General features: G+C 34.2%; 1 protein-coding gene across 3 annotated transcripts in view; it reads right to left on the bottom strand.

Moving 5' to 3' along the window:
* The window catches only part of LOC128878448 (uncharacterized), a 229,801-nt gene that overhangs the window by 20,859 nt on the left and 195,028 nt on the right, over positions 1-13,914 (bottom strand). The gene's annotated exons all lie outside the window — the stretch shown is intronic.

Here is a 13,914-nt window from a genome sequence, read left to right as displayed (position 1 = left end):
CAAACACCGTTTCGGTGTTGGCCAGTGATTACATTGCGATTAATTTTGCGAAAGTCAGTCACAATTGCTAGAGTAAACAGTGATCGCAGTGCGGGATAAAATTATAGTCCATCTAAAATTTTTGTTTATACTTAGATGTACAAGTAAGGACGTAAATATTTTACACACCGTGTGCAGGGTGGTCCATGTAACTTGCACGCAATATACGTTGCCAATAATTGAGTTCACAAAAACCGATGGTGGGTAAATTCGGTACAGAATTACGATCACTATAGATGCTTGCGATGTTGGCGATATTACGTTAAGTAAATTGTCGTGAAACGAAGCGCAACTATTGGTTAACTGTTAGGTTCAATAAAGGCCAATACTTTTTCACTCAGAATTTTACGTTAGGGAATCCTATAAGTAATGTCATTTGCCGAACCGCTAACTATCGATAAAAAATATTAAAACGTATGATTAATTCAATCACAAACGTATTATCGATCCTATTTCTATAACTCTTTTCCATCTACTTGGCATTGTCCCAATTCTGTCTTCAAAATTTTCGAAATTTTGAATTAAAAAACTCATCCAGCATTGATTTTACGTGTTCAATTTTATTCAATCTTTTCTGGTTAAAATCTACAGATTTCATGATGAATGTAAAAATTAGATGATTGAAAATCGATACAGGAAAGAGACATGCGAAATCACTTTTGCGATTTATTTTATTTTAACAACTTTATTATCAAGCGTTGCGTCAGTGTGACATTTTTCAGATATGCACCCATACTATTTGTAAATGATTTTCAATCATAAAAAACGTTGCAGCGATCAAAATAGGTGGTATTCATTTAGTGCAAGATCCAAAATGTATGCTGGATGTGATAAAAGATTTCGGTTATATTTTTTGTTATCGTTATCCTTGTTGTGTCCGATTTAGCGTTATGACGACGACAAACAATTCTCTGCAATTCATCAATGATGATTGCTTTTTCCGATATAGCTCTGCTTGTAGGTAATTAAATTGTTACCTATAGATATCTGCAAATATTGTCTGATTTTAATTTAAAAGTTCAAAATGAATGATTCCCTTGACATTCTACAACAGACACAATAAAATCTTTCAAAAATGATTCTCTTTAGGGTATAGTAAAAGTGATTAAAAAAGTGATAACCATTGTAGACATTGTAGTTTGGATTGTATAAATCTCACTTTTTCGTCGCCATTAACAATCCAATCGAAAAATGGTTTTTGCTGCCCCTCATTTTAAAATTGAAAAATTGAATTTATAATATAAATGAAAAATATCGATTTATCTGCTTTGATCGCACACTGTACACTGCCAAGAGAGCATTCTTTCAGAGACATAAACCGAAATATCGATAAATACGTAAGGGACGACATTACTTAAAGGATGAGCTAATATTCACTACAAAACTAAAGCATTTGATTTAAAATACAAAAGATGACTTTGAAATATCTAAAAAGGTCTCCACCTATAAAAGGAACATACTTTATAATGTACCTCTTATACAACTCTTGTATAAAATGATTTTTAGATACTTTAGAAGTTACTTTACTTTAAGTTACATACTTTTAGTTACATACTTTAGAAGTTAATCAAGTTGCAAGTTGCGTGGATCTCCCTGTATATCGTACCTCTTACTTCATGTAAGCGTAATTAAACTCGTATTTGCTGGTGTATACTTTACAAAGATTATGAAAAGAAATGTAAACGATAAATATATATCAAAGTATTAAAATCTAAGCTTTCTCAATTTATTTCTAAAGTGGGATAAAGAAAAAGGTTTAGATAAAAATGAAATTTTGTCCCGCACTGTACGTAGATAAAAGTGTGACACGAAATAATCAACTTCAAAACAGAAAACAATTTACATTGAATGTAGATACGTGCAGAGATTATCGCCATATCAATGTCTCCGTTTGGACCAGGACTCGATCATTCGGCAGACAACAGTTTAACGAGCAAAGTTCTCGTTTTCAACCGCGACACATCAAAGATGGAAAGATATAAACGAGCTCGTACAAGAAAGAAGAGCAAGCTTAAAGTGCCGGTTTGCGTAAACGGCGAGAAACAGATGGAAAAAAGTAACGCTGAAAAAACTCTGGCACGTGCAATAGCAAAGAGTCCGACGATAACTTTTATCCTTCGCTCAAGATCGGTCGCGGCTATAAACTTCGCCAAAGACCTTTATTATATTCCCGTCGAGTTTATTCCGCCACCAGTGACTTCCACGTTCGCGACTCTATTTCTAGAAAGATATTAATAACCCCCATCTCGTTTCACTGGCTGGCATGGCATAGCATGGAATGACAGAACTCGCACTCTTAGCGAACAAAGTTTTAAAGTTTCTCTAGGAATCGTCTACTTCGTTTGCTTTTTAATATCTTCGACGTTGCGAACTCAACGTTGGGGTCTCAAGCGAAACGTGTTCGCTTTTAGGCACTTGGTTGGGGAATGGCAAACAAATACGTGTAAGTGGTGGAATAAATATAGCGATCTACTTAAGAGGTTAGGACAGGGTGAAGGGCCAAAAAAGGATACGATTTTTAATCGGCAGTAGCGAAAAAAGTAATCAGTCAATTAACGCTCGAGGCCTTTTTCGCTGAAGCCTATCAGCAACTCGAGACACTTTGCCGCGTATTAACCTATTGGATATTGTTTAGGTTAATCTGTACCTTCTGTACTGTACCATCTAATCTTCATTATTTTAGGTTAGTCAGTAGTTTTATTTTCATGGGATGAGTAAATATTTTTAAGTTTCAAACCTAGTCATGCGTCCATACACCAACTACGCATCCGACCCTTGTACCCTTACTCACTAACTCCGAATAACACGGCCGACTCCTTAACATCCTACGATTTTCATTGGTCCTTCCCCTTATTTCCACCGCCCTTCTGAATCCAAAAACACAAACGTTTAAAAGGCACACCAAAACTGCTCTCGCGAGCTTCTTCGTAATATATTACAACAGAAGTAGAAACGTAACGGTAATTTACATAGTTTCTAAGTACCGAATTGTATTAGAAACCGAACTTTGAAATAAATCGGAATCTAACAAACCCTTTGCACTCGAGAGGTGATTTTCAATCACCACTAGGTTTCCTTTAAGTTTAATTTCTTCGGAATAGTATTGACAAGTGTCAATAAAATGATTCTTTGTTGAGGCAAAGGTGACTTGATTCTTAAATCTCAAATTAGAGATCTCATTTTCAAAGTCTTGAGGGTCTTTGAATGGAATTCTGTTATCGATAACAGGCCTCACAATCTTTCTTTTAACTTGGCTGTTTTCTATTTGAATTCTATTCATCTTTTTGTTTAGAAATTAATTGTATTAACCCTTTCCACTCGAGAGGTGAGTCTCAGTCACCATTACGTTTCACGCAACAAATCTACAATACCTAATGTTTCTTTGGGGTTAATTTCTTTGGAGCTCGAAGTGTCAATAAAATAAAGTGACCTTATTCTCAAATCTAGATAGCTTAGAGAATTCATGGCAATAGAATGCTAAGAAACATCTCGAGTTGCTGGTAGTGACCAGAAAAAAAGGCCTCGAGTGCAAAGGGTTAAATTAGGGTTGGCTATAAATCAAAGGCCGCAGCCAGATAAGAAGAGACAATTTGACACAGCGCGAATGATTTTCATTTTTTTTAAACATATAATATATTCCTGTGAGTCTCAATTGTAATTTAGCTAACGGTAACCAGATATATTCTCTGGGACATATGTATATCTTCCACTAGGGTCGAAAGAGTTAACTCCTATGACAATAATATGCAACTTTTCATTCGAATGGATTCTATTACCACGAATGCCAAGCAAGTCCTCAGGGGTTGTAGCTATGTTTGATTCTAACTACAGTACGGGTTTAGCAGTCCCGAGGTATTCGAGCTGTAGGAGGACCAGTGGGCCCCTGCATAATACATTAAGGATAACAGACCATTGGTATCCCTAATGGGAGAATCATGAAGAGAGATATCTAAGCAAATCTGAAGCAATAAACGCAAAAGTTGAATAAGTGTAAAGTACTGTTGTGGCGGCATGAAGATGCCGCAATATTGCGAAGTTGCCTCACATAGATGTATGATGAATATATATTGCTTTGTAAATGTCTGGTAATCTCAGAAATGAAAACTTAATAAAATTGAATAAAAGCCGCAAGTGTAATAGACAATTAAAGTTGAAAGTTTTGAAAACAACTTTCTTCGCAGAAAAAATTACCTGTTTTATTTAAGGTGCCCTAATGATTCTTTTCAATATTTTTTTTTCAATTTTTTTTTAAATGAAAGGTATATCGTTAAATTACAAATTAGCAGTGTCACTTAAAAGTTACTGTACATAATGTATTACAAATGTTACGTTGAATGTAATAAAGAAAATTCTTAAAGTTATTAGTAATTGGCAAAGAGTATCTTTTGAGTCTTAAGAGATCATAAAATTCTACAACATCGAATATTTTCAGCATACTCTCTCCTATATAATTATGCAAGAATTATTTCCTACTTCGTCCTACTTCACAAGTTATTATTCTTCAAAGCCGTGCATATCGCTGGGTGTATAGGATCTATCAGCGCTAGATGGCCGCGGTCATGTTTCAGTCACCACAATGCAATACAAAATTCTTCAGATTGAAACACTTCAAATGTTTATGCTATGGTACAGATAAGAGTTCGACTAGGCTTTTCTCTTTCGATCTGCATTCAGTTGATCCGAAGCCTTACCAGCGTGAACAGTGACATTTTTTTGAGCATTATATTCTATCTTTTCTTCTTATTGTTAAAATTTTGTATTGCATAGTTTTTATTTAATGTTTATCTCGATATAGTTTTTTTTCTTTTACATTATTTACTGTAGTTTAATTATTGTTTAGTGAAGTGATTAGTGATTAAGTTTCTGTTATATATTTCACTTATATTTGGTAACTACCTACTTAAATACTTGGACATTTGTTACGTGTGGTACTTTTTGTGTTTAAAACTTCTTCTTTTCTTATTCAGGCATTTGTTATTTAATAAGAATGGACGCTTTTCGTACAAATTTAGAATTATTTATGACGTTAAGAAATTCGTCCAAAGATTTAAATGACTATTTATTTTGAATATGAGAAAGTACGTAAAGAAATGAATATGCCATTAGAAACATCAAATTTGTTAAAAACAAATTTAAAAAAGTTTGTTTCTAATTTAAAACAGAAATGGGTGCAATCTCGTTATATACAGGACAAATTTTTAAAACGTAACGAAAAATGGTGTAAATTGGGTGTCCACTGTTGAAAGGGTATGTTGTACGAAACGTGTAAAAGGCATTCAAAACACCTGATCCATGCATGAAGAGTAGAAAGGCCAAATAAATAATTGTTAACGTCGCACACTTTTGAATTTACCAGATCTAAATCATTCATTTCGTTTGATTTAGCCTTACAAACATAACAACGCATTGCCGATTTTGTATTAGTAAGGCCACTGAAAATTTTATTATCCACCATTGTAAGGAGCATTACATATTCTATTTGTACATTATTTATTTTAACCGGCTTTAGATTTACTATTTCATGATTAATGGTATTTGTTATGTCATCTATAACTTGCTGGGTTTCTTTAACAAATTCGAATTTTATTGGGCGACAAAACCATGGTATATATTCTATTTTATTATTGATGTGATGGATTTTATCATGTATAATATCTGTACTTACGATTCATTTAATTTTATTGGTATCTATGCAAATAAAATCAAATATTGCAAAAATAAAGAAATTATTATTTATTATAAGATAAAGAAAAATGATATAGTTTCATGTATGTATGAAAAATAAATAACAGGGTACAAAAAAAAATTAATTTTGTAATATTTTTGTTGTTAATATATTACAATTATTATTGTTATAACATTTTTCAATTTCCTCCCTATTACTATGCATACGAATATTATTTAGTCCATGTTTCATGCTGATATCTAGTATGGTTCAAAAGTTATAAGCAAATGTCACTAAATTTCTCGATCCGTACCACTGTGCGGCAACGTGAAGATGCTGCGACAAGTGCGCTCTGAAGAGCGAGCGGAAGCGGATCGTCGGGATGTTCCGGTTACCAAAAGAACCGGCAACTTTTGAATGGGAGAACGTCGCCAGACTTGCTATCGTACAGACGTGTTTTACCGATTGAGTTATTCTTATAGTTAATAAACATTCTGTGTTCTTGGTTCTTTTATAAAAGACGTCTTGATTATTTAAAATGTCTACTCCTCGATGTACCACCACTCCCCGGCGTAACAGTACGAACAAATGTAAGACAAGTACATTACGTGTTATACTCAAGTTATATGATTTCGCACCCTTATAATTAAAATTCACTCACAAATGCCAAATTTAGATTTACGCTGAACATGTAACCCAATTCGTGATCATTACACTGCGAATTTTAAGCAATTATGATATAAACTAATATAACAAATACATACTAAACGTAACTAAAACGTATGTGCACTTATGCAAAATAAAATAACAATATTATTATATTAATTGCAGAATATATTCAACGTACGGTACATTTTTTCTATGTTTTCTATATTACTAGTGATCGTGAACTAATTTGGAATTAGAAAATCGGGTCATTTTTACCTCACCGACAATCATTTTTTTTTTACCGACACCTCGAGTTCCAAAGGAATTAAACCTAAATGCTCCACATTCTTGCCAGACGATTACCTCGTCAAACATTGGGGACCGAGAGTCATCTCTCGGAGCGCAAAGGGTTAAGGTAATTGTTCCATGGATTTATTTAATATAGGATTATAACTTAAACTTCACTTGATTCTTATTTGATTAAATATGAATCATGCGAGCCTATTTTTATATAAATTGACCATCCCAGTTTTATGAAAAACGACGTCAAAATTTTGCAGTTTCAACGCAGATTTTTATAGAACATACTTTTCACGCGAATTTTTTCAATGTAGATCAAAATGCAATCGAGTAACTTGCTGAAAATTTCATATGTTAAAAAAAACGAAATTATAAACCATTTAAAAAAAAAGTAACAATTATTAACCACACTGATATACAGGGTGTTCGGTAAATGGTACAAGCGAAAATGGGGTGACTCTACATGAAAAAATAGGTCAAAAATATAGAATAAAAATTGTTCATGTGAGACTTTATTTTCGAGAAAATCGACTTTGAATTTTCGCCGGTGCACTTGATCATGTCCCGTTATAACGGATCTCACTGTAGATCACTGTCTCGATTAAAGTTACATAAACATAAACACTTCCAATGGCACAGAAATGTTTTCTTACCTATTACCTTACTATCCGACTTTTATCGCTGAACACTATGATATCTATCTGTCTGCCATCATGTCTACAGACAGCAATCGAGAATATGCGGAAATGATACTTTCGTTAGATGGGTGTGGTGGAAACGCAACAGCCGCTACTAATTATTACATACACCGGTATCCCAATCGACGGTTATTCAAAGAGCAGAACGAACCCTCGGCGAGTATGGTTCTTTTGAACAACTCTCCGTCATGGTGGTCGTCGACGACGCGTTAGTGTGAATGTTGAAGAGCAAATACTAAAGGACGCATTGAAAAATCCTGACGTAAGTACAAGAAACCTTTCGTTGCTGTACAATCTTTTGTTAGTTGCTCCACGATTCTTCAAATTCTACACAAGAACAACTTACATTCTTATCATATCCCCAGAATACAAGGACTCATGCCTCATGATAAGATTTCGCGAAAGGCATTTTGTCATTGGTTACTTCAACAGCATGTCAACGGTGCAGAATTTCTGTTAAATATTTTATGGACTGATGAAGCGAAATTTACGAGGAACGACGTGTTCAATGTCCGTAACATGCATAACACTAGTTTACAGCTAAAATGTACATTCAATGCCACTATTTTTTTCTTATGTATTTTTGGCTTATGTATTTCGAAAATTGAAATGAGAATTTTAAGATTGAAAATCTTTTTTATTTTCGAACAGCCGAAATTCATATCCCGTTACATGATTATTTTTTGGAATAATATTTACGTTTTCTGGTGAAAAAGACATTCTATTATTGATTTATAATATCCATAAACACATTTAGAACATTTCGAAAATTACCGTTTGTCTCGCTAGGTCGCTGAAATATCACAGTGTAAAAGTAATCATACACCCTTGCAGAACAAGCAACATGTGTAACGAAGTCAAACACACATTCCTTAAACTACTATCATAACGTTACTCAGTTTGAATGAATCTTTAAACATTTCAGAAATATATTTCTGACAAAAACTCATAATTGTATATTCCATATTTTTCTAACGTGAAGTATGAAACGATCTAAGAAAGTCTCTTTTAAGCTAAATTCTAGGCTAGCTTAATTTCTCAAAATGAACCATTTCATACAAAGTGTACTCGCACCTATTTTATTTTACACACATCTCGGTATAAATGCATCATAGTTTGTTTTGCTTCTGCGTGTTATTCGAATGGAAAACTTTAATGTGCAATCGCTAACAGAGATTTTACGTGTCCTGAATGGGAACATTCGAGTGATTTGCCAGAGATATACACTCTGTCCCTCAGAGGGGACATCCGAGTGCAAAGGGTTAAATATTTGGTTCAAAACCGTGTTAATACTGTCACGTTACATTGTAGACTTCCTATTCAAAGTCGCTGTACAATAACCATTACGTTCTCTTCGTAGCGATCTACGAGAAAGAGATCGATCCAATCTCTAAATCGTAAAAAAACAAGTCGTCGTTCAGCCAAATGTATTTATTGGGTACTATTCGCAAGTGGATGAAACGAAATGCTAGAATCGAATAGAAAATGTGCCAACGACGAAGATTGGCTGCCAACGAACGGAATCGGTTACGATTTTGCAAAGCAAGCTCGCACATGCTGCACTAGGGGTTGAAGATAGCGCGACCGGTCGAGAACAATGACACGTGTACTCCGACGTTCGTTGCTGGGGGATGATTGTTCACCCTCGTATAAATCAATAAGTTCCTGGAACAACCGATGCATGTACTTTCCAATGGTAACGGGACCGCAATAATCAGCATTATTGTCGTCCAATATTATATCAGGTTGTCTGGAAAGTTAATACTAATTTTCGATACGTGGCATTAGGGCAGGTCTGAATACATCTGAATGATTTAAGGTAAAGCCTCCTTGGACGCGTGAAAGTCATATCTATATTCAACAATTTTTTCGCAAGTAATTGACTTAATGTAAAATCGATTTACAGGTGTTTGTTGCATATATCTACAGGAGCTTCGTGAAGTTGGCACCCCGAAATGTAAATTTTTGTAAAAATCGAATTGCATTCGTTTGTTCACGATTTGTCCACGTTTGTCGAACAAAAATTTTCATTTGTCCACCTTTCCCCAAAAAGAGAGTTATTAAAAAATTAATTTTATTCAGCACATCCATGCAAATCTTGTTTACGTTTTTTTATTGAAGTTTGATTATACGCGAATTATCCACGTTTGTCCAACAAAAATTTTCATTTGTTCACCCCTACCCCAACAAAAAAATTATTAATAATAATAATATTATAAAATTATATAGAATCTAATCTAATGTAATCTAGAAATATAGATTATATAGAATTATATAGATAATATTATATAGAAAGCTACACTATCCCTAAGTAGCACAGGCTATGTTTTATTTTGATAAAAATATGTTTTCAATTTGAAATCTCAAAATTTGTAAATCGGAAGAAAAGCATTGCTTGGCTATTTCATCGGCGTACGCTGACCAAATGGTTGGATATACATGAAAATAATATAATACACAAATATTGGTTATCAATAGATCTAAAAAAAAAGTCAGCCAGATGATATACCTAACTTTTATATTTAATCTACAATAACGTTTCTTATGTTAAAAATGATTTGAAAATTATAAGGTGAACTTTAAGGGTACTTGTTAGGTAGAATATATTAATCTTTATAAGAAAGAATCATTTTATCATCTGGAATAATGAATAAGATAATGAAAAATGAAAATAATTTGGAGAAATGAATTATAGGTCATTCGTCATTAACATTTATATTTAAAAATCTATCTCTACTTACATAAACACTGCAGTAATTATTGCATCTACGTCAATAAGAATATTATTCCACACTGGTGAAACCGCGGGGTGCAGCTAGTATTGAGTAATAGAAAAATGATTTTTATTGACATTTTTTAAATAAAACAACGACGTTGAAGCCATTACACGACAAGCGAAATATTTTACGGAGAAGTCACAAGCGACTTACCCTGTATAGCTTCTGTGATAGTTTGTTATGGATTTAACGCATACTGTATAAGAATGTCGGGTAAGTTGATGACGTTATCTAAAACAATTACTTATAGGTTCAATACCAAAGTTGCGTTCAAACTCGTAATTTATTTCGATAAAATAAAATATTCCTTCTTAAATACAAATCAGTCAAGATAGTTAATTAATTGCATAATCGTAGAGAAAGTCTTTATACAAATAATTTTCCAAAACTGTTCGTCTATTTTTCGTCTTTTACTTTTTCCTGGCTTCTTTTTAAATCGATGAATGACGTATCGCTGTCTGAAAAATAATGTTCGCATTCTAGACTCTCTTTATTGTCTTGGCCGTTATAAAATCGTTTTATTAAAATATAAATGGATCGAAAGATTGAATGCCGTATTTTCTGAATTTATAAATTGAGTTTTACAAAGTCGCAACTTTAATAACAGTATTCCAAGAAATTTAAGCAATCACGTATGGCTTTTGTAATGGTATGTCTATCCTACATACGTCTCTTCCTTTTTTTTATGTTCGTTTTGGGCATGTTAAAAAAAGGAAAGAAACAATATCCGCTTGGAGTTTCATAATATTTGACAATGGAGCAAGATAACGAATTTGTCAACTTACCCGAATTATCTTACCCCGTACGGTTACGCTAGCTACACTTTGAATAAACAATCGTAATATCAATAGACAAAATGAAAACCCTTATAGTAATTTACGGAGAAAAAGGCGTACTTTATGATATGTTACATTATATTGTGACCTTACTTTTAGGTGCCACAAATGTCACTAAATAAACACAGTAAGAAATTATATTAAAAATCGCCAAACTGTGTACGTTTATGTTAATAAAAGAAATACTACATAACATTAAATAATAATTGTTTCGTTTAACGATGTATGGGTTCTGCTAATTAAACGAAAATCAGTTTCACAGCCGTTTTACGTTCGTCATCTTAACCCACTTTCTCCTGCTCTTGAATATGAAAGGAAACAAAGCAGATCATAGACATTCGATGCTTTCTTTTTAACATCATGAAACGCTTTTCGGACGCAGAAGACAATGCATTCGTGATACGTTTCACGTATGCGCGTCACGAGCTCATCGTTTCCCGTGGATCACGCGAAGACCTTTTCGTCCGTAACCGTGAAAGTGAAACTCTAACTCGAGGAACGAGGCCATCGATTATTGAACACAGGCATCGACCGATAGACAACTGACTCAAAGAAACACGAGACAGATTCGTTCGCGACGACTAACAAGTTCATCGAAGTCGTTGATCCCGCGAGGTGCTTCTTCTCAATTTTCAAGAGTTGACTGCAATGCTCAATAAAGTTCTCGAGTTTCGCGGCTGCGACCACGTCTACAATGGGTCACAAAAGTATTCGTACTGCGTCAATTCCAAACTTCAAATATGGTTCATACATGTTCTGTCCAACGCGAAGGAACAACTACGGCAAGACCAACGAAAGTTTGGGACATACTCGCGAAGCAAGGCTATTTTTGAGAGTCGTACCGATATTGCTGGAAATATTAGTTTAAACGCCCCATACACGATACGATCTGTTGTACAACAGGTTGTACAACACGTCATACGACCGACAGCACGACTGACCGTACGGGGACAAACCAGCCGTTAAGAAATGAAAATACCAACCTCCGCAATTTTAATCAGAACTTTGCAGAAATAACTTCAATCGATTCCTGATGTTTTTGCGATGAAAATGAAACCACACACGACATAATTTGGACAATAATTAATAGACTGCGGATCTATATGCAAAATAAAATCTTCGCGAACGTGCCTACAAAAATTGAACCTAAATAGGAATTTATTTTATTCTGCAAATATTATAACGTGAACTTTACTTTCAATCTTTTTTATATTATTGTATATTGTTTGCATTTTGTAGTTTCTTGCACGTTCAAATTTCTTATAAATGCATAAAGATCCGCAGTCTAGTAATTAACGAAATAACATGAAAAATCTGATTGCATAATTGAAACGTTATTTCGTTAAAAATAGTCCGATTTACATGATGTGAGATATCATTTTAATCGGCAGAACACCAAGAATCCAATGGTATCACGTTCACACGTTGATACGATGAAGAATAAAGAATTCTGAAAAATTGATGAATCGATCGTTCATTCGACACGTGACCCTTGAGCGAACCCAGGGAGGCGCTCGATGGAGAACAAAAGATACGGGCAGTCAGTTGTAAAATGTACTGCTGTACATAAAATGTTTATATTTTTTATCAGATTGTCGCGAAAATAGTATCAATGGATTCCTTATGTTTTTCCGATAAAAGTGATATCAAACATCGCATAATTCGAATATTTTTTACATGAAAAAAACAACAAATACGTCGGCATATACTGCAAACATTTTCTATCTGCAACAATTTTTTTTATATATACAAAATAAGTGATACATCGTTCGAACACTTGTTGTAACGTAGGTACTTGCTGAGGGACAGAAATAGTTACGGATACTTGCTAACGAACAAGTTTAGGGTATACATAAGTATGTTAATACTTTTTTTGTAGAGCACAAGAAACCGCATCGATCTGTGTCGTCAAAAATATAGATTTTCATTTAAAAAAACATTGCAGTTGCATTTTTCTGATGCACCGATGCACAAAAGTGCATAAAATTAGTTGTATCTTATGCACCATCTAAAACCACTGAACTTTCATTTATAGCATCTTTTTTCTACTCTCAACCGTGTAGGAGGTTCAGCCTGTTCCAGTTGCGTAAGACACCCTGTATATGATAATATATGCTTGTGTCTTCATATGGATAAAAGTCAGCATAAGTGGTTGGCGAAAAGAGGAAATGATTTTTGTGAAAACCTTGTGAAATTTGGAATGGGTCAAAATGACCGTGCTCCGTAAACCTAGTGTTAGTACTTGAGTGATTTTAGGAAGAAGTTTGATGTACATTGGTCAATTTGATCCATGTTTTGTAGCGCGAATATGGATTTATCCCAAACAGTGCTTATAAATCGAAATTTCTCTGTAATGGACTAATAAAAATAACATAGTTCATTGGACTTATGATGTCCCCTTACTATGTCCCCTCAGAGGCGACACCTGACTGGAAAGGGTTAAAAAAGAATCACTGGGTTAAGGTGACGAGATTATCCGAGCGTTGAACGTTTTACCTAGAAATATACATACGTTGGGAACGGCGAACGAAACAGGTAGCGAACGAAGCGTAATGCTACACCGTCGCTATCGCGCGACGCGAAGAGTAGGATTACGTTGTTAGCGTTGCGTCAAACGTGTGACAGTGCAAAGCGCGCTTTGAACCTCGCCGTTTCGCGATGCAACGGTTCTCCCAGGGATGAACCAATCATCCAAGCTCCAACTTTGGTCCCCTATCTAAAAGGAGATCTTAAGATCTTATTTGTTACCTCTTCAATATAACGACTGTTTAAAAGCCTATAAGAAAAATTTGGTTTGTCCTTTAAAAAGATGGCATGATTTCGTATAAATAAACTTTCACTTTTTTCCAAATTTTACTTGAAACATAATATTTGTAAAGTCACTGTTAATGATATAGGTCAGTGATAATCAACCTTTTTTTTTGCAGTGAGCCAAGATAAAGCATCAAATA

Source organism: Hylaeus volcanicus, chromosome 6, assembly GCF_026283585.1.
Source record: "Hylaeus volcanicus isolate JK05 chromosome 6, UHH_iyHylVolc1.0_haploid, whole genome shotgun sequence".
NCBI lineage: Eukaryota > Metazoa > Arthropoda > Insecta > Hymenoptera > Colletidae > Hylaeus > Hylaeus volcanicus.
Note: the sequence above shows the minus strand (reverse complement) of the source record. Positions and strands in the feature narration are given on the sequence as shown.